The sequence below is a fragment of the Montipora foliosa genome, chromosome 7, assembly GCF_036669935.1.
Source record: "Montipora foliosa isolate CH-2021 chromosome 7, ASM3666993v2, whole genome shotgun sequence".
NCBI lineage: Eukaryota > Metazoa > Cnidaria > Anthozoa > Scleractinia > Acroporidae > Montipora > Montipora foliosa.
In genome coordinates, this window is record NC_090875.1 from 2,128,929 (window position 1) to 2,152,496 (window position 23,568).

Below are 23,568 nucleotides of genomic sequence, written 5' to 3' on the forward strand. Positions count from 1 at the left end.
CAGAGACTGGCAGAATCTTTTCCCAACCACCACTTATTTTATTCAAACGCGACAAAAACGTAGGCATCTTTTTAGTTAGAAGCACGCTCAAAACTAATGAGCAACCCGGCATCTTCAAATGCGCATGCCCACGATGCAAAACTCGTCCTTTTAGTCTTACCACTAGCAAAATATGAAGATGTAAGCGATCTGTTAAGATCACTGATCGTTTCACCTGTACCTCCGCAAATGTCATTTATCTGATAACCTCTACTTTGGCGAGACAGGTAAACGACTAGGTAACCGATTCCGCGAACACCTTCGTGATATTGAGAAGAACAAGAAGGATGCATCTAAGCCAGTCACTCGTCATTTTAATCTCCCTAACCACTCCAAAAAACACATGGCTATCTGTGGCCTTTGCCTACATCTAGGTACGACGGAAAGCCACAAGAATCTGGAACAAACCTTCCAAATCGGCACTCTTAATCCTTACGGTATCAACAAACGCTTTTCATTTAACTCATATATTCCTATTTTTCACGTTGCCATGTTACCACCAATAGCGTAGCTCCTACTCCACTACAAAAACTACACACAACCCATAATTCCGTGATTTGCTCTGACAAAGGGCTAACACTCGAAACGTCAGCTTTTAGCATCTCTGTACAGTGGTCAATTTACATCACCAACTCCGTTGATAAAACCAAATTTCCATAATAACTTGGTGTGGCTCATTCTTCTTTTAAGGTTTAATCGATTTTTATCTCACGGCGATGATCCAGCAGCAATTTAAGACTGAAAAAGTCACTGTCACTGAAAATTGACTTACTAAATTTATGGTCAAAATAAATGGGATAATTCCCATAACCCTAACCCTTTAAAGTGCCCCTGTGACCAAAAAATCAATTCATATTTTTCTTTGGATTTGAAAACTATGTTAACAAAACACTAAGTGACCCACGTTTTAAGCCTTGATTTCAAAAAGACACCTCTTTATTTTAACTATAATTTTCCTATTTAATGGTCCGCCACTACCAACATTATGTTCTTGAGAGAGCTGGATCGAGGAGAAAATGACGTCAAAGGCTCACTAGTTTAAGAATGCAATACGTGTGTACGCCGCAGAATTAATATGCAGCACAGGGGTTTTGGGCTTTCAGACTTTTAAACTCACGCTTTGCATATATAATAAGCTGCCTTCACACGCTGAAATTTTAAGCTAGTGAGCCTCTGACGTCACTTTTCCCTGGATCCAACCGTCTGAGGTCCAATCAATCAGTTTTGAACGTGAGTAATGGCAGACCGTGAAATCCAAAACTTACACTCAAAGTAAACGGCCTTTGGATAAAAATCAAAGCTCAAAATTTTGCCAGTCCGGTGTTAAGCAAACACACTTTTAAAATCTGAAGGAAAAAAGGAAGTGGTTTTTTTGATCATAGGGGCACTTTAAGGAACCGGATTGCTGATTTCGGAAATTTTGTATCATACAAAGGAAAAGACATATTTAACAACTAAAAGAAAAAACTAAAGTTTTATAAACGACCTAATTAGACCAAAACACTTGTATGTATTATCGAAAAAGGTTTGAATACAGACCTCATCATACATGTATCAAAAATTGGTTATTTAGTGATAAAAACACTATTTCACAAAATGGGCGGGTATTTGCAGGCGAAAAAATGGATTTCGCTAAATGGTAATTCAGTGGTCTCACCCCTCCTAGCTACGATTTCATTTAAGGGCTCTAATGGCATAGGTGTCAAGAATTGCCTTTCATTTAAAACAGACATCTGCATGCTGACTGTGCCTTTGGAGCAAAGACAAGCGATTTCACTCTTTTCTTCTCAATCGTTAGTGTTGTTTTATACACACCAGTTATGTAATATCACAGATATGGCATAGAACACATCTTTAAACTGTCCGTTTGATGGAGATGTAGACAGTGTGCAATATTTGGTACGCATTTCCTCTATTGTAGTGACCGGATCCTGCGATTATTTTTTGATTCAAAGTCGTTAAAACTACAACAATTCAGTTATAAGTGTCGCGCTTGCCAAATCAACAAGCAAACTGTGGGTCCTTTGCCAGAGAATGGATTGTGGCTGGACTGGCAAGTATGGGAATGCATCCTTCCATTACGAAACTTGTCCGAAAGTGCCATTGCATTGCCAACACCATGAATTATCATGTTATCATTATCATGTTCAAGCTTTATTGGCTACCGCTAAATTATCGTATTCGTTTTAAAATTTTACTCTTAGTGTACAAATGTCTTAATGGCTTAGCACCAATTTACCTATCTGAACTTTTACGTTATAGAAATAGTCCACGATTACTTCGTTCTAGTTCTCAGGATTTTTTAGACGTGCCTAGATCAAGGTTAAAGACGTATGGTGATAGGGCTTTTTCCATAGTTGCCCCTAAGTTATGGAATCGATTGCCTCCTGAACTCAGGGGTGTTACATCTGTCGACCAGTTCAAGGCACACTTGAAGACATACTTATTTAAATTTCAGAAACCAACAAATTTACGCCACGTTTTTTTTGAAAACCAATTTATAGAAATATATTCTCTAATTTGGAGAAGTTAATTGATCAAAAAAAATGTCTTCTGAACGCCCACGTTTCCAGCACTCTGACAAAACCCAGCAAACTGATAGCCAGTCTTCTCATAAGCATCCTCAATAATCTGAACTAATAAACGTACTTCCACAATAATAGGAGCTGCATTGAATTCAATCCCAAAACAAATTAATTTAAAAATGAATTATGGAACCGAATGGTGCAATATAAAAAACTGGAATCCCGGAAAGGATTGGCAGAGTAAATTAAAACTTTCAATATCACCTCCCATCGAGCTGTCCTCAATTTCACAAATGGGATATTTTTAAAAATAATATTTCTGTAGCCATGATGGATTTGGTAGCATATACATGTAGGCAATCATAGCAAATAGGTTAATTTAAAAATGTCTTGTCGCTCGGAAGTACCATAAAAACCAGCACATACACGGCACCCTGAATTTACCAGCTCAAATTTTGGAAAGAAAGTTTTTTGAAAGAAATCAAAAGAAATCCAAGGTCGAGTCTTGAGAAGTCTTCTTCATCCACTGCTCATCGAACGTTAACTCACTATTTACATTCAAACGGAAAATTGTCATACCCACAATTTTAGCACTTTCATGCATTGAACATCGTTTCTACCAATTTTGACATATGATTGATCTTTTTCTGGTATTTGTTGACAGGAATTTCTTCATTCAACACAGTTTTTCCATAGATTTTTCCATTACAACAAGAATTTCAGTGGAACTTTCAAAGCTTAGTAACCAGGCATTAGATCGGACACAAAAATGGACACAGGAAGCAGCGTGATGTTTTAAGTGATAAGCTGCACGAAACATTGCCCAGTGTAACATGGTATTTATTTTGTTCATCAGTCGCTGACACAAGACTACAAAGAGACATGGTAGCCATCTGTCAGAGATAAACTTGTAGTACAAAGAGAGTTCCATAATCAGTTCGGCCATCTACCACGCGAATACCTGAGAATAGCGTGGTATTTTCTTGTTTGTGGAGGATCGATTACTGTACCACGTTGAAGTGTTCTTTTGCTATTTAGTATCTGGTAACTTTGGGTTAGCTTTATAGAGGGTTGACTGCCATGTATAACATGCCACATACTGGACACTCTAAAAATATGTTATTTCAGTTTTCAACAAGGAAAAAACAATTAGTTGTTTCAGTTGGTGTCCTTGGGTGATCCACAAACTGTGCAGGTACGGTAGGAAGTCATTTTGTAAAACCGTCTATATGTTTAGAGGTATAAATCTTATATGACGTGCACACTAATGCAATAACTTTTAAGAAAACTAATCTCAGTCAGCCCACCATGTTTTTTCTATCTGTTATCACATAATCCAGATCAAGGACATCTAAATACAATATTATACAACAGCTTTTATTTCAACACGATGGTGATTAAAGCATTGCTGCTTATGGGGTCCAGCATGAAACTAACTAAAACTTAAGGGATAAAAATATATTAAGATCGTTATCATTATTGTGAGGCATTGTTTGCGGAGATTCCGCAAGTCTAAGTTATGTGATTTGTCGGATTTAGAGGCCATTCTTGTATAGTTCTTGATGTTGGATGTCTTTGCGAGATCCCGGGTGACGAGATTCCACACATTAGAAGCTCTGAATGCTATTGAATTTTTCATAAAATGTGTTTTAAAGCGAAGCACTGTTGCTGTGTTTGTAGTATGTAAATGATGGATAGGAGAAGTCTTCTTGGTTACAATATGACCCATAGAGGGGGGGGGGGGGGGGGGACAATCATGAAAAATCTTATATGCTAATGTTGCCAACTTGACTTTGTACGTTAAGTGTAAGGAATCCCATTTGGCAGTCTTAAGTACTTCTGTGGTGGGCAAATCTTGCATAAGGCTGTACATTAATATTAGTTTTTGTAATCAGCCCACTTGACAGCCTCTTTGGTTTCAATGGCTACAGTACCGCCTGAAAGTATTGACCCCTTTACCACGTCATTGCCGCGTCACCCTGTCGCGACTTTCCCTCGGTATTCCTGTGGTAGGCCGATTTTCTGCCAAGGAAAATTTACGGCTAAGCTTTAAAGTTGCAGAGGGAAAGTCAACCGAGGTAAACCCTCGGGAATTAAAATTCCGCGGTAGAGTTGTTAAAGGTTTCCATTGACTTTGTCTTTCGATAAGCCAGATTATAATGTTGAAATCCCACTGAAGAACAGGAACTGAACAATTTTCGGCTGAAAACTGCGAACATCATAGAGGATCATAGCCGCTAGTCATGGACCTTGGTTGGCTTTATTTTCCTTTTACATGCGAAGAGAATATCCGTAGCCAGAATCTTCGGACCACATTTGAAGCCATCTTTGCAACATATTTTGATTGCAGTGACTATTTCAAAGACTTCTTGTGGCCTGTTCATTCGAAGCTTCCACGGTTCGACGAGTCGATTTTGTGGACGCTTGTCCCGCTTGCGTGGACTTCACCGTCATCACATTGTTAAGTTTATTCGTTTCAGTTTATGGGAGAATATGTCCGCTTGTTTTTTGCAGCTCAGTGAACGAAACATACCGATACATTTATTATGTCAATATCCTGCAGCCGAAGAGGGTTTTGACAATATATACAAAACTGTAAGCTTAACATGTCCTGGGTCTGGGTGACCCGCTCTTGCAATGCCGTGTTGAAAGATATAAAACTACTCAAGCTAGATAGTGTCGCTAATCACTGTCTAAAATGTTACTATAATTTGCAGCTTCACTTTAAATTGACTGAAATATCGGGTTACTGGTCACGGAGAATTTACAAAACACATTGAACATATCCTCGAAAACCTTGCGTGACCAACCGTTCGTTGTTCAAAGTAAGACTTATGTAAATATTATTCTTGCGGTTTACTACTGCAGTATTACTTTGCAAGTTGTTTAACAGTAACAAATTACAAAGAGAAAAACATTCCAAGGAAACCAAACCCCTGAACTAGTAGAAAATTTTTTCATCTCAACTGAAAAGATTGTTTTCGCACTCTGGTTAACATTTGATCATAGATGCACATCGGCATGGCTTATGCAAATTCATCACGAGTGACGGCCAGCTGCCAACAGAGTTACTCGTGAAAGTGCAATGTGAGCAAAGATGGTTCGAACATCAGACTATGTCAAGTTAAGAATTATGTCGTTATGTTTGGCTTGCTGGTTTTGCGTCTTTATAATTCGTATGCAAACGATGAGCGTGTAGAGACTTCATTTTTCCACTAATCACAGTCTATTCCTAAATTTGTTTGTCTCTGATCATAAACAATGAATTGTTATTGACGGCCAGTCCTCCGACTGGATTGGTAATAATTCCGGTGTACCTCAAGGCTCTGTGCTTGGCCCTTTACTCTTTTTAATTTATATCAACGACATTGCCGATAACGTCCAGTCCGATTGTCTTTTATATGCTGACCATACTTCACTTTTTGATGTTGTTGACGACCCCACCCTTTCGGCCGTTAAATTAAATTCTGACCTTGAGCAAATTTGTGATTGGGCGAAACGTTGGCTTGTAACTATCAATGCTTCCAAAACTAAATGTATGATGTTCTGAGTCAAGCGTTTTAAGCCTTTTCCTCCTTTCGTTTTGTTTGACAATGAGGTAATTGATGAAGTCATGCAACATACTCACCTAGGCGTAACGCTTGCTAGCAATTTATCTTGGAAACCACATATTTTTAATGTCTAAGAGAGAGCTAGCAAGAGAGTGAATATGTTGAAGGGTTTAAAATTCAAACTTTGTAGAAACACTCTCAAGAGGCTTTATAAATCTCTCGTTCGCCCTGTATAGGAGTATGCGGATGTGTGGTTTGGGATGGATGTACTGAATGCGAATGTGATCTCCTTGATCATGTGCAGTACGAGGCCGCTAAAATTGTTACCAGGGCCGTTAAAGGAACTAGTAAGCGTCGCCTTGCGCTTGAACTTGGTTGGGAAGAAATAAGGTCGAGAAGGGCTGTTCATAAAGTGATACTTTATTACAAGATTGTAAACAACCTTTGTCTTAACTATCTTAAAAACCTACTTTCTTTACAAGTCTCTGAGAGAACGAGTTATTCATTAAGAAATCTTAAATATTTTACTCTTTTTGCTAGTCGCACTGAACATTTTAATAAATCATTTTTTCCATCTACTTCAAGGTTATGGAATAATTTAAGTATTGACGTATGGAGCACTCTTTCCCTGAGTGTATTGAAGAAATCCTTTTTATCCTACTTTTCATTTCCTGCAAAAAATGTTCTTTACAAAGTTGCTCTTGATAGGTTTTCTTCTATAATTCATACACGGCTCTGTTTAGATGCTTGTGCTCTCAATTAATATTTATTTAAAATAGGATGTAAAGAATCGCCAGCCCGCTTCTGTGTTTTTTATTCAGATTCTGTAAAGCATTTTTTCCTGAAGTGTCCTTTGTTTGCTGCCTCACGTTATAAACTGCTCTCCCCAGCTGCTCAGATTTTTGCTGACAGGTGGGCCCATATGTCTGATACAGCAATCTTATCGGCTTTCCTGTCTGGATGCCCATCTCTTTCTTATGATGAAAATAAGGCTTTATTTTTGCTTGTCCAGACGTTCATCTCAGATTCTAACCGATTTTATGTAACATAATAAGTGTACATTTGTGCTACCTATCAGCATGTTGATTCTTTGTGATTTGTATGCTCTTTTTACTGTCTTACTCCTATAATGAAATGTATGTATACTCGAAGTAAGCCCTCTTGATGAGTCTTTGTAACTCTTGGGTCAAACGTCTTGTCTGAATATTGTTTAAATAAAAAAAATAAAATAATAAAATAATAAAAAAAAGAGTGCCTTGTGAAATGAATAACATGTAAGTGTGTCTTCCGATCACTGTCCTCAGTTTTTGCTTATCGATTTTCCACCTAATATAAAAACCCTAACTTTGTGTGAACAGCGATTTGCCACGTACTCAAACAACCATCATAGCTGGACTATTTGCATTGCTACGATATTTTAATAATTTTCCGATACAGACGAATAATACTACACTTTAATTAAACATAGGTTTCAAACCTTCTCATGTTCTGACCTTATGGTGTTTATTTTAATGAGCTTACATCTATGCATGCTGTACAAATTTGAGCTATCCTTGAATGAGAAAGAACGTGGTATCCCAAGTCTTTGCGCAAAACTTTCTGTAGCCTGGCTTACTCACCCCTCTTTTCAGTAGAGTTTCATAATTTCACTAACCGACACATGCACATACGAGCAGTGGTGTGGTTCTTTGCGTACGGGAATCTTGTCACGAAAGATGCATCATGATATACATATTTCTTGTTTCAGAAATTATTGTTATGCGGCACAACGCCAGTTTACAGACTGGGAAGGTATGTCGGGAAGAGTAATACCGTCATGCATTGTAAAAGAAATTGGAGCAGCCTTTCCTGATTTGCAAGGGATTTATACTGGTTTTCGGACCCTTGATGAAAGCTATTCAGAGGTGGACTTGTCCTGGATAAAAGAGATTGTTTGAAAACAGCAATAAAATTTATTTTGTTTGTAGTTACTATCAAACTCGCAACCGAGATCTGTGTCCCTCAATTAAGATTTCCTTTGATTTGGTCTTGGTGTAGAAGCAATGTTAAGTGCTGGTGGTTTTGGGGGTAGGTGAGGTATCTCAATTAAACCTCCTTTAAAGGCAAGTAAATTAGCCATCAAGTTATCTAGAAACTTGTAAGACTTGGCTTCATACTGGGGCCTTGCAACACATCCCTGACTACCTTTGGGAGACACAAATCTAAATTTCATTGCACTTTCCTTTGTCTAAGCTTGGTCTTGTCCCACATTATGATGATGGTCAAGGATAGCAAGTTGAGTGCATGCTCTCTTAACCATGGTAAGAGTAATGCTGAACTTTCTGGCAGCACTTTTTTGCCATCAGACCGTGATACATCTCCTTTCAAATGATCGAGGCAGTGCTTTAAACCCTCCAGTTCCATCGCATTAGAGTTCTTTACTTCTTTTACTTGAAGCAAAGAGAAATTCAGGACCTTGGATGACTCTGTGTCGACGATACTGTAGGTCCTGTATTTTGCCGAGTGGCCCAAGCTGTCACAGCGTGCATCACTTCCAGCAACAACCTCTGTGTTTTTGAACTTTCCTTAAAACTTCTGCTTGATGTTCAACAAATTTTTTGTTGACGGTAGGGAACAGGTACTTTTTCCGTGTGTTGTTATCGTTCTTTCACTAAGAAATTGCACATTAGTTTCTGTAATCATTTCCTGTGAACTGAGCAGTAAATTTGCCACAGCTGTTGAGCTCACGAACGGTTGAGTTTGCCAATGTATTGGCTTCTGACAACATCCAAGGTTTTCAAAAGTCGCTACGGAACCTTTAGTTGGAGGGTCATGTTTTTTAATTTCCGGCCACAGTTGGGACAGCAGACACTTGATGAAAAGAGTTTTTCAACTTACTTTCGAAGACAATAAACTTTCGCTCTTTGTGTAGGTTGCCACAGTTAGCCTCAAGCCAGTTTGTTCACTCCTCCTCTTGCTCCTCTTTTCCCTGGACATTTCTGCATTTGCGGTCTCTTCAAGGTGTGAACTTTCCTCATTAAAATCGCTTTCTGTATCAGTGGAATAAAATTCCTGAGTCTCAAATTTCTGACAAGCGTTTGTCATCGCTTTGCTCCTCACCGAGGTTGGTGTACATTGCTTCAATTCCGGGAAATTGTAACCTCTTTTGGTAGTTTTTGATAAGGGAATGTTATTTAAACTGTCAGGAACAGAATCATTAGAGGACACATAGCCATGGTCACTTGCAACCGCATGGAAAATTTCAAATCCGTCTGACAAGCTTGATCTTTCAAACTATTTCAGTTCGGGTATAACTATTAACTACTGTTCGTTTGATCTTTGAAGAATCAGTTTTCCTTTTTTTCACTTGCACTTTTCCTGGTGTCTGTATTGAACTTGACCCAGTGGCAACAGCTTTCTCAGATGTCATGGGTTCTTCGTCTACAGGTAAACGCAAAACTTGTGTGTTAACATTATTACTATCCAAGATTTGGTTAAGAGCCTATAATATTGTACACAACTGAAAGCAGTGAACACTACATCTGTTCAATTTAAGTGGTATTTTATTTGCAGCTTGATACAATTGGATTCTTTCTGGAACAATATTAAAGCAGCACTTACTACTTCACGTTTTCGGCATTCACTGGCAGGTCTCTCGTTTGCATTTTTGGTGTGAGAGAAAAAGGTAGGTATTGCATTGTCCCTCAAAGAACGACTTCCTCCAGAGCTTCCATGAGCTTCTCTCGAAAATTTTACTCGGACTGCTTGGACGTAAAGTGGACCTGTACTTGGTGCTTGCTTCCATTCAGATATGCTAATTTGCCTGCAGAAGAAACACACAAACGTAATATCCCAGGAATAAATCTATCTACGAAAATTGACAAAAACCAACATCAACTTGCAAATAAGGACCCTTTCAACTCTCTTGGGAACTCCATTATTGAAGAAAGAAAGAATGATTCAAGCGGAGCTTTCATGATGCACTGATTTATTAATTTTTTTTCTCCATCTATTTATTTTACATTTACATTGTATTAAAAGATTTGACAGAAGAATAGAAGTACGTGTACTAGTGCACATGTGGAACACAAGAAACAAGGTAATAATATCCTGCTCCTGTTATATTCCAGCAAATCAGAAATGTGCTGAAAACTACAAAAGATCCGATGCAGTCGAGCTATTAACAGTTACTAGTCTACCATAGCTCACGGACAAAGTAATAGGAAACAGATTTCAAAGCAGTTACATTTTTTTATTGCATGCACCCAAACATTATTTTAATTCATGTCAAAATCTTTGGATTGGGTTCTTGTTTTACATTTAAATATAAAAAGCTCTTAAACATTTCAGATAAACCACAGAACTATAACAAGTCTGCAAAGAGAGATCCCCAAATACATCAAACCATAACTGATAGAGGAGACACAATTCTCTGCTGTAAAGGACCTTTCCCTGCTGTGCAGATTTTTATACTCTTTCATGGCAACAAAAAAAAAAGGGAGTAAATTCAACAATGATGCATGTAGTGATTCCTCTAAATAACATAATTTCTATTACAATTAAAGTGTGTGAAGAGTAGACTCATAAATTTGGGTCTCTACTTACAAACGTCAATAATAGCTTTCTCAGGCATTTTCTGCATTGATTACAATACTTGAAGTGACAGCATTTAGCATTTTTACGAGAAAGAATCATTTGTCAATTGTCTACATGTAACTTGACGTATGAGCACTTTTTTTTCGAAATAATTTGCTTCACCATGTGATCTAAGACTTGTTATTCATTATTCTACAGGGTTATAGCATTTAAGGCAAGTTAAGTATCGTTGCTTGACAAATTGACTTGAAGGTTTGAAAATGTGAATTCTACATGCATATACGTGTAAATCGTTCCTCATTTTGAAGACAATAAGGCATCAAATCAAATGCTATTCGTTTAAAATTAATGCTTACCTTTTTACTTCAGTTGCTGTAAGCATTTCCTTGCGTGGATCGGCATTTAAAGAGAAAAACTAACAAAAAAATGGTCACCACAAAAGTGTGATCGTTGATACAAACGTGGCACCAATGAATTGAAGTGCACCTAAACCCAAATATTTTTTTGCGCTAAAAAATTATGCGTATTGTTTGGATTATTTTGCCGCGAAAATTTTTTGATTTGGTAAAATCCTCCATTTTCTATGCCCTGTTAAAGTCGAGCTTCGATGGTCCCATGACCGCGTGAAAGGAGTCTGGGGTGAGTGGGATGTTGTGACGTCAAATCGAGAACGATCCACAAAACACACAGTATCCGAAGGCTTCGCACAGCGAGATTGTTTCCATTAGAGCTTCATAGTCATAGGAATTTTCTTAAATTAACAATGTCCATCACATCTTCTGATTCAGAAATTAATTATGACCCGGAGGACTCGGAAATTTCTTTTGTCGCGGGATACGACATTGAAATCGAAACAGAGGAGTCAACGCGTGAGTTATGCACAGGCATATCTTTGCCAACTTCGAGCGATGAAGATGTTGCACCCCATGCTGACGACCCACTCGCCGACAAGGAATGGACAGCAAATTATGAAAAGAAAAGAGAGGCCGACAAAGAACTGGAACGAAAACTTAAGGACCGGTTTCACGGGAAGATTGAAGCGAATGGTATGTGCGATAGCAACATGACTGTGTTCGCTTTGTTTACATTCAGATGCTTCTACATTCTTACTTTGGTGTTAGCATGATCTTGTGCTTAGCTTTCTTTATGTCAACGGCTTTTCTTTAAATTAATGTAGTGTTTCTACATTGTAGGTGCAAGTGTAGCAGCTGCAGTATTACTTCCCTTCAAAACATCAGCGAATGTTATCGCTGCAGTGAGCTGGAAGGTTGCTGAGAATCAATGAAGAGTGATCTAGTTTTTCAAGACCTTGCCCCTGATGCTACCTTGACCTGTATAACTGAACATCCTGGGTTTCAAGCGGTTTGCCTTCAGAAATGTAGTCTAAGGTTGGCAGCGGGTAAATACAAAACTAAAGGGAAACAAATGTATCGACAAACAGGTTGCGAAGAAAGGTGAGTCATGTAAACTGCTGTGAATTTTGTTTTCATTTTCGAGATTCGTAGATCTGCGTTCCTATAATACTCATTGCTGGCAATGACACTTCCAATATGATTTGAAGTACTCGCTGAAAAGTGTAAGAGTCATGTTATGGTAACATTTGTTGCAGAAACAAGAAAATTTCGTTCTTTTGTCAAAAACAAAAGTTGTTTCTGCAACAGGTTTCTCAGTTTAGTCAGACCTTAAGTTTGATAGTTAGAAACTTTTTTCCTCTGATCTCTTTCAGTTTCTTAAGAGGGGTTTCCTATCGAGAGTTCCCAAGGCTGGTTTATGGAATGTTGGGGGCGAAGAGGATTCCTTTACCTGCTTGTGCATATGTAGCCATCAGAAATCAATTTCCAGTCAATATGGATGAAAGCTTCACAGGATTTGACCTTGATGAAGAAGACTAGGATACACCAGGGTCGAGTTCTCAAATCATGATTAGCACTAACCCTTGGTTAAGTTGCATTAAAGCCTATAGGTTGTCATGGTATTTAACCTCGGTTAGTGCTAACCATGCTTCGAACAACTCGGCCCAGGGAGGGGGGTACTTCCCTTTATGAAAGTGCTACATGTAGCTTGCACAATAAAAATGCAATAACAATAACACTTTATTAAAATATCAAATCTTTGCAGCTGAGCGCAGATGCGCTACTAAATGAGGACACTAAATCAAACTAACTCCAAATAAAGCAGAATCAAATCAAACCTCATTTATATTCCCTAACGGAAAACAACTACAGTATTGTTTTTTTATTTATTTTTGGGGCAGTCAAGAAATTTCCTATGCCCCTTCATCGGTCGATTACGAGCTAAACAGTAACGGGGTTTCGATGATTCCTTTCTTTGTTGTCTACTGCCTTTTCTTTTGGTCGATTCTTTACTACATGTACTACTTTCTGGGACTTGATACACTGGTGAGACAAAAAAAAAAAAGAAGAAATAAATGAATAACTTCACCAAGGTCAACTCAACATTTCTTTCATTCTTTCTTTTCTTTTCTTGCCAACTTCAAAAGGTTTGAAGTTGGCAAGAAATTTTAGCAACGCACAATGGACATTGTTTTTGTAAGAATTTTTCACCAAGTGGACGATGTTTCAACGAAATAGTCGCTTATTCGTGTATGAGTTTTAGAAACACCCTTTATGAAGAATTTATTTCCCATCGGAATTTTCGTTTGTAAACTAGATGCATGTTTTTGTTGACGCTTAAACGTCGTCTCCTTACGGCAATTTCGACGTGGATTTTTTTTATTGATATTGTGACAGTCTATCACTAATTTCCAAACAAATGAAGAAAATCAGACCCACACATGATTGACGATCGATTTAAGGTGTGGAAAAGAAACTTGCATGGATCGATTTGAAGTCAACTCCACGCATTTATTAACTTTACACAGAAGATCGCCGAATTTTTTCCACCAAATGATCGATGTTTCAACGAAATCATTGCTTGTTCGCATGTGAAGAATTTATTTTTCATTGGAATTTCCGCTTGTAAACCAGATGCGTGTTTACTGTAGCTAAAACGTCGTCTCCAATTCGCAAATTCGCAGTTTGCAATTTAGACAATTCCCATACAATTTAACAAATCAAAAATCGCCTTCGCTTACTCACGCAACTTCAGAGATAATTTATACGCGAAATTGATTGATTTCGCGTAACACATTAGTTCCTAATATATGCCAGAAATTTACGCTTCGATTATTCTCGCGCTACGCGAATCGCGTCGCGCGCGACAGGAATCGCGTCGCATAGGAAACGCGACGCGAGGTGGTAACTTACTTTTGAGCGGTACTGTATCTTACCAGGTAAACATGTTTGTGTACAACGTACATACCAAAGTTTGGTCTGACTCTAACATCCCTCACAGTTGCCTCTCCATTCTTAAACTTTGGGTAGGACACTTTTACTCGCTCTAATCCATCTGTTCCATGATGTTTAACTTCTCTTTGCAAATTAAAGTTGAAGTGGACAACAGCTAAAATATGCCTGCAGATTTTTTGGACAATGATGTAGACATAAGGGAGGAAATAATAATAACACATCTATATAGTGCCATATGCATGTACATTAACTGTTTTACGGCACTGTACAGTTCCATAATAAAAATTAATTAACATAAACAAAAAAATAAAAAAAATAATGATATGCACATTTATGTGAAGCTTGGTATGACACAAGCAAGTTACAAAGCAACCATCTAGCAGGGGAAAAACATACTTCTTGATTTTTCTTCGCCAATTCCCCCCTATCGAAATTGAACCAATTTATGTTAGGGATCTACAGTGTACAGGTAGGTAGTTGATGTTCAGGTTGGCATTAGGTACTTTATATTCAGTTGGTGTAAGGTTTCTTGTTAGATTATGCCACTGTCTAATGGATGTATTATTTTATGACATAATGAGAGAAGAGAACAAAAGGAGAATTGACGAAAAATCACTGAGTTAATTTAAGACCAAATAGTATACTTCTTGTACCTGCAATACATGCCAATGTAAGAGTAGGCAACCATTTTTGGTGCAAAGTGGTTCAGAACTGAATGAAAGCCTTCCAAACAGCTAGTTTGCACGAAAGGAGAAGCTTGTTTTATCCCCTTCATCAGTGCATTATTTCTCAGTGCAGCACACAACTTGTCATAGACAACAGTCCCTTGAGATAAATACCAGCAGTAATAATATTAGATCATTGAGAAAAATATGCAAGTTTATGAACAGACACACTATTTACCCAAAGACCTTCTCCTCCATGCCAATTTGATTGGAGGTATAAAAAGCATTCCCTCATAATAGTTTCCAGATTTGTATACATTGTACATTCAAGTGAAAGCACAGGTAACCCAGGCTCACTGTGTGCGCCACATAGGTATTAAAATATAAAGAACATACGAGGCGAAGTTTAGGTCTGAAAATTTGCTAGAAAATGGAAATAAAAATCGATAAAACTACCATGTGGTGAGCTGTTATTGTCTTTAATACGTACACGAAGTTTCGGGAAAAATGGTCCCCGTTCACCTTCCTTCATAGTATAGTGACAAGGTAGGAGACTGAAGCCAGCGTCGGGACTCCAATCGACCCAAAACAAGCACGATTTTTTTCGCGAAAATCGAATCAAGTCGCTAAATAAACACGCCAGGTTCATGGGACAGGAATTTCTCTAAACCATGAATCCACTGAAGCATCTTCAGGTTGCAACGCGAAGCCACCAGGCTCCGTAGAACTTGTAGGTTGACCTGCTAAAATGGCGGCCAGAAAGCATTGACCTTGCGAAGTGTACAATTCAACATGGCACGAACTTGGGACGCCTGGTGACGAGTGTAATAACTCCCCCTCGAGGGAGGGGAGTCCCAAATTGCTCAAAACAAAACTCAGTGTCCCACTACACCCTCGAGAATATTGCCGAGAATGACCGTGACGGCCCCAAGACCCAATTACCGAGTTGGAGGGAATTTTATAACTACAAATTGAATTGACGGGTTTGGCCTGTTTCACGAAAATTCTGGTTAAAATATGTCGTTTTCTAAGAGTTTAAAAAGGTCTCTCGATGACCACGATGTGGTGAGACCTTCAAGGAAGAAGAATCAAATTACTATGTTGTACGCTGCAGTTAAAGCCTGGTGAGTATACATTTTTGCGACTGAGTTCGAACTTTTTTAAGCCGAACGTCTTCTGTTTCTAATCTCATGCCGTTTTCTGATCTCTCATGATTGTAGGATCCTCTTGAATTACGAAACTGTTGAGGATAGTTTCATCACAACTGCCGATGATATATTCTCACACGCTTCTCACGAAAAGGGGAATAGCCCAATCAGTGAAGGTGGTGAAATTACCCGAAGATTAATTAAACGAGCCGTCGAAGAGGTATTTGTTAGGAAGCCTACCCGAATGCATGTCAATAAAAAGAACGTTTGGGCCTATAGAGGGCTGAAGCATGTCAGTCAGCAATCATCAGGAGAAATGAAAAGTGCAACAGACGAATGGCAAACCCTTGTTCTCCAAGCAAAAGAGATTGATTTAGGTGCGTGGAAGGTCGTAAAATGAACCAACACAACAACATGAAGTCTGTCAGCTTCGCCAGCTTTGAAAAAGTGTGATACAATAACCAGCTGGTCGTTAGTGAGATTTGCTTCACAAAGAAAGAGGATGAAAATTGCACAGAAACAAAGATCAAGTATCATGAAAGAGAAGTGCCAAAAGAGGTAGTGTGTACCCTTGACAGTAATTTTGGTAACTGTACAATGAAAAAGAAGGCATTATTGTGGCTGAAATTTCTGGATTCGATTTTTGTTTGCCATGGTTTTCATACGGAGTTTAAGTTTGCCAATGAACCCATAGCCAAACACCATATTATTACAGAGGACTATGACATCTCAAAAGAAAGAGCATTCTCTATTCGGTGCGAAATTCTGACCAATTCTGCGGGGATACGTTGCAGCAAATGTTCAGAGGAGAAAAAACGCCTTGACAGAAAAATCGGTAGCAGGATGTTGGCCAAGGATAAGCCACTATCCCCAACTGCAAATCACTGATATATGACTAGGGAGCAGATCCTAGAAAAACTAGAAAGAGAGAAGCAGAGACGCCTATCAGAACAAAGAAAAAGAGAAAGAATTCAAAGCCAAATGCTAGAACTGGAGGAAGAAGATCACCATGATATGGTGGAAATTATGAGACATGGTGAATAAAGACGACGTGCCAGAAGATATGCTTTTATTCTGGGATGAGCAAAAAATGATCTTGCAAAACGAATCAAAACGCTGGTACAGATGGCATCCCAAGTGAGTGCATACTATGTTACAGCAAGGAGCTCAAAAGTGTTACCACCTTTTGATTCATTCAAATTATTTTATGCAGATTTAATCCAATCATAAGTCAGCTGGAAACTGTCCATGACTTCTGATTGGTTAATGTCATGAAAGAAGGTGAGTTAATTACGGCAGGTCACTTTTGGGCTTCTCAGCAAATAATAATAACCACATAGATACACATGGTAATATAATTGATATTAACAGTAATAGAGTTTATGTTCGCGGGCATAAATATGTTTTGGGCCCGACTCAAACTCATTTTAAAATGAGTCTGAGAAGGGCCCAGAACATATTTGTGCCCAAGAACCTAAACTCTATTACTATTAATATCAATTTGGAGGGCATTGAGAAAGTAAAAACTGAAAAAAAATAACAACAGAACACTCTGAACAATCACGCAAGCATTTACAAGTTGAATGGCTTTTATTTTTCCCTCAATGAAAATGCATAATAGATGGCTAGAAATTACGAAATCTTGCCATTCGACTCTCAAAAATTATAGAAGACATGAAAGGAAAGTTCGACAAAGCTTATTTGTAAGTGTTGAAATTAATAGTACAATTGCTAAAGTGACAGTTTGGCATAATTGGTTGAACAGAATGCGTTTGGCTTGAAGCCACAAAAGTTACATGCACTCCGCCACCGGTCATGGAGCTACTACACGCGGTATTTACATCAGAAGCTTCTTTTGAAAGAAACGGACGACTAAGAATGTCCGAGCAAGCACGTTTCTGTGAGGGTGGGCTATCCTTTATGTAGGACGTCAAGCTTTGTTCGTTTTTATGCTTTGTAATTGCGCAAATTTGCTTTGCATCAACCCCGGCTTGGTGAAGTCTTGTTATAGTGGATGCCCTTACGCAATGTGCTGTGTAAACCTGAGAAAGTCCAGCCTTTTTGGAAATCTTGGGCATAAGTTGGGCGATAGAATTCTTTCCCAAGGGCTCGTTTTTGTACCAGCACTCTCCCACCTTGGAGAACTTTGTCAACGGAGTCTGAAACAGGGCTTCACAATCAGGGTGAAGTTTACTGAGCATCAATTTTAGTGATGAGATGGGATCCATCGACGAACTCTGTAACCCATACATTCTCACATCAGTGTAATCTTGATCTTTCTGCTTGGAACCGCCTTGATTGTTCTTGGTTTGTTCTGCATGCTTTATAGGGACATACTCTTTGTTTTGATTGTCATGCTTGAACTCAACCGAGTTCCGTTTAGTTCAGTCGGGCTCACGGTGTGAAGATCACAGCTTATTTTTCGCTTCTCTGGCCACTGAGTAAACTTCTTCAAACCCCAAGAGGTCTGTTTTTTGGTGTTTACTGGCACGCAATCAGCCTCTAACTTTTGTAGATCTTCTTCCTCCAGTTAAGAAGACTGCGAATTTACGTTTTCTTCATTGTTTACTGCGTTTTCAGCCATGGTTTGGGCATGAAAATGGCGCTATCATTTCTTTCACCAATGCAGCAAGACGTGACGGCGCGAACATTCTATGGCGTCTCGATTTTGATTGGCTGCTTAAATCGTACGACTGTTTGATTTTCACTTTTCATTGGTTTATTTCAGTGGGCTAAAATACATTTCAGCCCGCCAAATTCTCCAGTTTAGCCCGAAAAATGGGCCACAATGCTCGACAAAGTGATAATAATTATTGTTTTATGGATTGTCTTTCACTTGGGTCTCTCTCTGATGCATATCTTCTACTTCTTTTGGTAGGATTATGAAACTGTGTATAGAATTGTTTGTTAAAAACCCCCATGTGCTAGACTCACTTTGGCAAGTCATATATCTGCCAAGTAATCGAACTATCAGGTGTGTACATGTTTTAATTGAAATCTTATTTGCAGGGTAATTGTAATTTTGGGGTTTTTAATTGCAGTTGGTGTTTTTTTTTTCCTTGCCCACTAATTTCTTTTATGTGGTAATATCTGACAGATGTCACAAGAATAAAGTGGAGCAGAAGCCAGGGTGGGATGCAAATATTTTAAAATGGTGCCTTCAGGAAGCAAAGAAAGCAAACCAGAAAGAACATGACTATTGGGGTGGCTTTGTTCTTGATGAAGTGAAGATACAAGTAAGTTAAAATATTGCAAAGATGGGGTTTACATGGTTTAAAATCTGAAAAAATGGCCACCAACCACCATTTGTATTCCCTAACTAAATACAAAATGTCCTCTTCCTGGTATTGAAATGCATATTTTATTCATGGCATAATATTAATCTCTTTACGTTTGTTGTAAAAAAAGTGACAACTACTGCTAGGGCACTTTCCTTTTTGTCAAGCAAACACATATAAAAATGATAGTCTAGATGTTGGAGACACACCTAGAAGTAAAAGGTTTGTACATATCAAGGGCATCAGGTTATAAAGACTTTGTTATTTAATTGGTGCTCTACTAATCTATAATAACAGGAAGATATAGAAATGGTTGTAAAAGGAGGGAAACACAAGCTTGTAGGATTTGTGGACCTGGGGAAAATTCATGATAATATGGAAATCCTTTCAGGTAATTGTGAATGCCAAAATTGAAGTCATAGAAAATTATTTTTAAGCGTTGAACATTCAGGGTTAACGCCCTTGGAGACCTATAAATTATGGCTAATTTAAGCTGTTTAATTCAAAATTAACCATTCTATTTTTCCTTCCTTTCTTTGCATTTTATTATCATAGTCAGAAAAAAAGAGATTCCATTGAATTTAGAACTAAATGATGTTGTTCCAAAAAACATCCATACTCCCTCTACAGAAGGGATTAGAAATTCCTGGGTTGGTGGGTTCAAAAAGGCCCTACAAAAAGGTAAATTTATATCGAGTTGGCCTGAAATTTCCAGCGCAGTCAGGGGGGATTCACTAAGGAAAGATTCCTTCTGGGGCAAGGTCTGTATAATTTTTGCATCACACTAGTCATATCATTATGTTGGTCCAGGTAATAACTTTAACCACACCTAGCCATAAAAGCATCTCACAATTTCATGATAAATTTTCAACAGGAATGTCTTGTTCAACAATAGAGAGTTCCTTGCAAATTTGTATAAATAACAAAATACACCCTGGCACTGCACTGTTAAAGGTCACTGTCAATATCGCATTAAAAAGACAATCCCAAATGAACTAGAACCAGAAACAAACAGCCCAACTTTTTGGGTGCTTTGGTTCTAATTAAGGCTATGTTTCTCCTGTTATTTTTTTTAGGAACAGAGACAAATGGTCCTGTACTAGCATCAAATGTCCTTCAGTTCATTTTTTTAGGAGACAATGGCTTCAGGTTTCCAATAGCCCAGATCCCTTCAAGTGGATGCACTGCGAGTTCCTTGTTTTTTATATTCTGGGAAGGTGTCAGGAAAATGCTGGAAACAGGATTCAAGTAAAACAATAATTATATTATATTGCTTATTTTTCTTGACAAATTGAACAACTGTAACGTTTTAACACCTAATATCATGGGAACTATCCCAAATGTAACCAACTTTCCTTTTACAATGTAACTATTAAATTAGGAAATGACTTAATAAATTGCAAATAAGAAGTAAAAGATTTACTTTTGTCTTAAAACGAGAAGCCACAGTCCTTCTGTATCATTAAAACTAATAATTATTATTTACATTATGGACACTGATGTGCACATTGGAAAACTCTGAAGACAAAAAAATGTATTAAATTTATAGGTTATAATATTGTTTCTTTTCTGTACATGACCTGTGCAACTAAATACTTAATGAAACCCTTTTTGTATATCCATAAATGTACTAACAGAGTGATTTCCTCTTTTATTATCATTTCATAATATGAAACAAGAGTGTACTACTGCATCTTAGATGGAGCTGAGGTAAGTCAACAGTTCATAAAGCTGCATTTTCTGGATGACAACGAGGCTGTGCAAAGGCATTTTACATGTCACAACATCTTCAATGGCAAGTGCCCTATGGTCTTCCTTATGGACCCAAAGGTAATCTCTGTTTTCTTTATAAGAGTAAACCCAGATTTTATGCGTATGTGACATAAATGCATGACTTGTCTTATTATGAGTAACCTGTTTTGTATACTTAAAATAGCAAGATAAATGGATTATTAAACCATGCTATGGTTTATTTCATGTATTAACAAAAAGGGCGCAGGACACTCTAGCTATGGCTGAGAATGGGTACTGCATGGAAATATTATACTTTATAATATTATACATAACTTTAAGAATAAAACTAATGTAACTTGCAAATCCATAGCAAAAATGAATTTTACCAATTAAAATGAATTATTGATTGCAGATCCAAAAACAATTTTCATTATCTCCTCAGCACAATGTTAAAATGCTCAGGAATAATGTCTTGAAGAGCTCTCTTGATGGAAACAAACATCTGCAATATGGGGAGAAGAACATTCTTTGGGAGCATTTGGTCAATGCCTTTAACTTTGACCAGGGAGAGTTTACAATGTCATACCATGCGAAGCTGACAGCAGAGCACTTTGAATTGAACCCTTCCTCAAAAATGAGAAATCACCGGGCAGAAGACGTTCTGGACAAAAATATGCTGAGCCTAATGAAGGTATTTCTCTGTCACATATATCAATATGCAGCATTTCAATTAATAACTTAGCAACTTAAATGAGGTAATGGACGATTTAAACCATTGACATTCATGGACATTCTTGTTCATTTTGTGTTACATATATTGTTTAGCAAGATGACTTATCGAAAGCTGGATTTTGAATTTGCAGCTCATATGGTCACTTGTGAAACTCCAAAAAGCCAAACAGAATTCATGTATTAACTAGTGTTTCTGACTATTTCAGGCATACAAAGTTCACCTTGCAACAAAGGGACAAGATGCTAGCAGCATTGATGCAACTATTACTCTCCTAAGCCATTCATCGAAAATTATTCAACTCTTCCAAGATAAAATTGGCATAGAAAGTATACAAGACAGCAGACTGAAAGATCTGAGCCAATTCTTGGATTTTTTGATCAAGTGGAAGTTATCAGCTGGTACTGATGGCAAAAAATTCATATCGTCCAAACTTTTCTTTGATCTAAACTCCATGATCCTTGGATTTCAATCTCTAGTATCAATCAAACTTAAAGCTTTTCCCAATCCCATCATAAAGCCAGCCATAATAAATCAGGATTTGGTTGACAACCACTTCTGTCAAGTCAGAGCATGTAATGGGCAAAATAACAATCCTACATGGCGACTCCAGGAGACATGCCAAAACACCATTAGATATGGACAGACAACAATTAGCAGAAAAAGCAATGCTGGGGCATTAAGTTTGAAAATGAAGAGTTAAATAAATCAGTACCTCTACATGGGGAGGAGAATAAGAAAACCTCAGTATGTAACATCACCATGGATACTTAACTCACAGTGTAACAAACTCAACCAGGCCATAGGCCACAGACTCGTCATTTTTTCCCAGTGTGAATATAAATAGACTCAAAGTAGGAAAGACCACTCTGCTGTAAGTGTGACCTTGTTTTGCTGTGGTATGTATTAAGTTTGATAGCAGATGTTGAAGTTGTTACACTGAAACTACAATGATGGATGATTATTGTTAACAAACACACTGATATATATTTATATACATCTGTGTGTAGTATATATCTAAAGCCTAGAAAACAAGTGCAAGCTAAGGGGCATTTTTTTCAAAGTGAACTGCTTAAATTTACTTTGTCTTAAAGAGGTCCAACTTCTCAGTGTCCTGCAAATTTTGACTCACTGATTGCTGGTTAAAACCTGAATGAAATTAAGGGACTTTGCTACTGCAAAAATTACCTTGACCTGATAATTCTGATGGAAACTCTCTGGTTTACCTCATCAACATTTGCCTCGGTCCGTAAATTGTCAAGGTAGAATGGACAAACCATAGAAGTACTTTGTTTCATGATAGGAATAAGAAGTTTGCCAACATCTGCCTTGCATTCTCTGGTTTGAAATTGGACACTGTATGCCAGGCAAAGCTTGTGCAGTTGTGCTTTTGTATACATTTTCACAAATGTAGACTCACCATACTTCTCTATGTGTAACAGCAACCGCTGGTGGCCTGTCACCTTTCCATGACTGTGATCTGCGGCAATTTCAGAAAAGGAAACTAATGTTTTCTTCACTTCCAAAGCAGTTTTCCTTGCCAGACCTTTCTTTCTGTGCTCGGCACTCTTCTTCAGTCTGTTCAGTTAATTTAAGAACAGATGTATATTGTAATAAGTAAAGAGGTAAATCAAGATTTAAGTGATGTACAGAATTGATTTGTTTATTGATGTTTCTCAAAGAATTAATTATCTCCTTTAAATGTCATCCCAAAAAGCTCCATGGCATCAACAGATAAAACTAATGGTCCAAGTGAAACTTACAGAAATCCTAGGAAGAGAATGGTATTGTTACAAGAAAGGAAATGGTATTATTACAGGGAAAGTAAGCAAAATGCTCATGGCTGGAAAATCCTCAATTCAGGGCAGAAAATCCTAAAAGATATTTTTTCAGTTTTCTCCAATCCTGAATGAATTCAAATCAAAGTCACTGGTTGGTAAAAAAATGAGACACTTTCCCACATTGACCAACCCGACCCCATCAAAAGTAACATTAAGAATGACAGAAATAATTAT

The 23,568-nt window shown here is 37.8% G+C and overlaps 1 pseudogene; it reads right to left on the bottom strand.

The window, feature by feature from the left end:
- The window catches only part of LOC138009598 (uncharacterized), a 20,432-nt pseudogene extending 9,360 nt beyond the window's left edge, over positions 1–11,072 (bottom strand).
- Between the last annotated feature and the right edge of the window lie 12,496 nt (positions 11,073–23,568).